Below are 4,826 nucleotides of genomic sequence, written 5' to 3' on the forward strand. Positions count from 1 at the left end.
AGGGGTTGGAGTAAAGGTTGAAGGCAAGGGACTTTTATTTTTCCTTGTAGACAACACGACCCAAATAACGGCTTCTTCTTGGTAGACCTGGTTAATTGCTCAGCACTCCAATGGAAGGCAGAGCAAGACCGACATTGGATGTTCATTTCACCAAGATCATGGCGCACATCTGGAACAACAGGCAGGACCTCAGATGGGATCCCAAGCTCAAATACATCATAATCTTCTTCATCGGACGTTTCTGCGTCGCTTTCAGAGGTTTGGTTAAAGTCCACCTCCTTTTGAGAATGTATTAAGTCTATATCAGACGTACTCATAAGAGTAGTATCAACCGATCTGAAATTCAAAGTATAACCAATCAGATTTTATTGACCACAAGATACCAAAACAAAGAATTTGCAAAAGTAATATATATCATACTTACTCGGCATTATGCAAGGAAGAATATCCTAATTGGGAAGCAGAAGCGAGATTACGTGTGGAACGTGGAGAATGATGACACATATTTTCGGCACCAGAATGTGATGCAACCAGTTGTCTGAAAAATTGCCTATCATTTGGACGTTGTAAAATTGCTGTGTCATCATCGATGACATTTTTACCTTTGTCGATCAGGCGAGACGGGGCCAATATAGAATTTTGTGAACCTGTGGAAACATTGTCTTTAGTTGATGAAGAAATTAGACTTGCCACTTGAGAAACGCTCTGCAATCGTAAAGTTCTTTCCCTCTCTCTACGCGCACGTTGAGCCAATGCATATCGATTGGGTCGTTCAATTATGTTTGAACGATTGACCATCACGACTTTATGTAGGCTTTAATGGTTTCCGTCACAATTAATATCTTTTTGAGAATGTAAGTCTATCTCAGACATACTCACAAGAGTAGTATTAACTGATCTGAAATTCAAAATAGAGATACCAATGAGAATCTGATCACCATAAAATAACAATATGAAAAGTTTATAGGAGTAATATTAGACTTACTGGTTGCTTTGCAAGGGAGATGATCCAAGTTGGAGGCCAGAGGTAAAACTACGGCGGTCCATCCGGAGAAGTGTGGGGCACGTCTTCGCAAGTAGAATTTAATGGTGACAATTGATTGCCAAATTGCATATCATTTGTACAATCGTGATATCAGCATGGGATCATGTATGGAACCTCTGAAACATAGTTTTGTAATCCATTGAAGGAACAAAAGTTCCAACCGGAGAAGTGAGCTGCAATGCGCAAAGCTCATTCCCTTTCTCTACACGCACGTTGAGCTAGTTCATATTGATTTGGTCGTTCAATAACAGAAGAACGATTTACGGTGATGACATCAAGTGGCAGAGGATGTTCTGTTGTTGGGTGTAATGTTGGAGTTACAATTTTCTTTGATCTTTCACGTCGTATTTGCAATTGAGGTGTTCTACTATGACAATGTTGCGCCGAAACAGACCCACGAAGAATCTGTAGTAGCAATAACTTTAAAAGTAATATGATTTTATTTCACCTGAATTGAAGTTATACAAAGGAAAACTAAGTTTTGAATGTGGGTTGACCTCAATTTGTGCTGCTGTTTGTGTTCAAATGTACTATTGCACTATTTCTCGATTCACTGGCGCTAGTGTTTCACAATCCATATTTAACTTATGGAGTAAATTTGAATCAATTTGTGTCATTGTTTGAATAAGCATACTGAAAGCAAATATAAGATTATATTAGATATACGTACATTGAAAGTTAGACTTTTTGTTGAGACGAAAACAATAAGGATTAAATCATGAATGAACATTGAGTAGGGGAATCTCACCACCGGCGGGCCGACCGTTTGCGTTACCTTATACCTAGAACTCAATAAAGTTGTTATCTTTAAATCAAAAAACCAAGCAAGGGACTAAATCCGTTAAATCCATTTTGTCTTACCTAAAAAGATCCTTTAAAAAATAACTAACCTTGTATCTTCAATGGAAGACATCATCACAAAACAACACTGACCATCATTGAGGCAATCAAATTTTTTTGGTTTCTCTATGTAAACAACCGACCTATGCAACCAACGTATGCAATAATTTCAACAAATAGTTTTTAAATTAACTTTGAATTAACACTGACAACCGACCTATGCAAATAGTTTTTTCTAACCACTTTCATTTGTAGAAGTATGCAATGGAAGACATCATCACAAAACAACACTGACCATCGTTGAGGCAATGAAATTATTTTGGTTTCTCAATGTAAACCACCCACCTATGCAACCAACCTATGCAAATAATTTCAATAAATTGTTTTTCTACTAACTTTCAATAAACACTAACAACCGGACTATGCAAATAGTTTTTCCCCTAACTTTCTTTGTTTGATCTATGCATTTTTCTAGAACTATGCAATAGAAGACATCATAACAAAACAACACTGATCATCGTTGAGGCAATCAAATTATTTTGGTTCCTCAGTGGGAACCACCCACCTTTGCAACCAACTTATGCAAATAATTTAAATAAATAGTTTTTCTACTAACTTTCAATAAACACTAACAACCGGACTATGCAAATAGTTTTCCTGCTAACTTTCTTTGCTGGAACTATGCATTGTGTATAGAATGCACAAATGTGGCTCAAAACATAATCCTGTGCATTGAAGAGATATTATTTGTTTTCTTTACTGGGAGGACCATGGTGTCCGCGGAGTTGATACGGATGGGAGTCGTTGTATACTTCGCACTGAAAAATAATTTCTTTATATATTACTGACTGTTGAATGATCTGACATTTTTGCACAGTAATTTATTTATATAGATTAGTAACTATGTCCTGATATGACATCTGTTGCACAATGTAAATCATGTTGTGTTTTATTGTATAGATTATTAGATAGACTAGTTGATGCCCGTGCCACCCGGCACTCAAGACGCAATGTTTTTGCTTGTACTTCTTTTTCGTAAAATAACTCATTTGCATAGTGAACGATTTTGATATTGTAAAGGTAACTGTAGAAGATCAAGTCACTGGACTTGTGCCTTTCTGTTAAGAATGCCCACTTTCTAGTTTGTACTGAGCCTTAAGCTTACGCAGGTTAGGGAGGCAGGAAGATGAAGCAGACCAAAAGGTTAAAATATTAGGGTGTGAAAAGGTTTAATTGTCTAGCTACTTCCCTAGCATGCAGACCTGACATATCTTTCCAGGCATCAGAATATGAAATGTTGTGAAGAAAAGGAAATATAATCAACTGATAAAGCAACTAATTAAGCTCAAACCCAATTTATTATTTTTTTTTGGCTTCCAGGGTGTTCTATAAGAAAGCTTCAATGAATACATATAATCTTTCAGTGTTCACTTTAATAACCCAAGACTTAAAAAGAAGTTCAAATGATAAAAAGAGTCCATTCCAGTTTGATGCAGCCAACCTGCATAGAATTTATCACCGCAAATAAAAACCTTAAGCATAATGTAGGTACCCTCATATTCAACGGCACACTAAATACACAAAACTACTTGAAACTTGCTACTTGCCTGTAGTTTTCGAGCAAGGATGCTAGAATTTCTTTCCTAGTTTGTTTGTGAGCAAGTAGTGTCCAGTTGTACAGATGAAATGAATGAAGTTTATTCCTAACAATCTCACAAACTTTCTGCAAGGTCTCAAGTTTGGCCTGCCAATCAACCTAATATAGGCATATGCGGCTTTATTAGACAAACAGTTCCTTGTGAACATCAAAGGAAGAAAAAGAAGTAAAAAAAATCGCAAAGTAAATTATTTACCGAGCAAGACAACACACAGAAACCAATGCACCTTAGAGAAGGAAAACTCTTACTTTTCCAACCTGCATGAGTAAACTTTGCCGTGGATGTCCTCACATTTACCTGGACACATTTTCAAGTTCACGACTTCATTATGTTGTCTTCCATGCATTTTTAGATTTAGAACCTGAGACACATTTCAAAAGCTATATTCAATCAGACATTTTGTGCATAAATTTTTTTTCCCATGCTTGTGATCACAGGTGGGTCAAGATAATTCGTAAAAATTATTATACTATATTTTATTAACTTGCTTTCTTGAAATCATTATCTATCTAGTGCATATTATCGTTCTTGAAACATTATGGAAATGAATAAAATAGTTTTGTCAAAAGGAAAATTTTTAACTTGCCGAACCTTCTTTATAAGCTGCAAACCTATCACTTTAAGCACTTTTATTAGAATTTATTTATTTTTATTTGTAAACCCCTCTCTAGCAATTCTGTGGTGAGCAACTGAGATCCTATGCTAGATTGCTAGCGTGTCGCCAGGTTCACACTACTGCTACTACTTGTTGGTTTCTCTTAACGGTAACAATGAAACTAAACAACTAGCATAAATAAAAGAGTAATATCTAACAATTACACAGTTGGTTCTCAACAATACCTGACATCACCTGGATAGTATGCACTTCGCGACAGTGGAACACAGAAGATAACATACGTAAACTTATGAATTCCTTCACTTTACCATACGGAAACTTCTGAATTCCTTCAAGATTAATCCCATCTTGAATCAATGATGGATTAATATATAGAAGCTTCTGAATTCCTTCACTTTAACATACGGAAACTTCTGAATTCCTTCAAGATTAATCCCATCTTGAAGCAATGATGAATCAATGATGGATTAATATACGGAAACTTCTAAACTTCTGAATTCAATGATGGATTAATCCCATCTTGAATCAATTCTTCAAGATTATTTGTAGTCACAATCCGCCCACTTCCAACTCAACACCATTACATTAGTATATAGCCATCCTACTTGTAAACATCCGGTCAAAGTAAATTCAAACAGACAATCAACCTAATATAGGCATATGCGGC

This window comes from Coptis chinensis, unplaced genomic scaffold (genome assembly GCF_015680905.1).
Source record: "Coptis chinensis isolate HL-2020 unplaced genomic scaffold, ASM1568090v1 utg1407_pilon_pilon, whole genome shotgun sequence".
NCBI classification, from domain to species: domain Eukaryota; kingdom Viridiplantae; phylum Streptophyta; class Magnoliopsida; order Ranunculales; family Ranunculaceae; genus Coptis; species Coptis chinensis.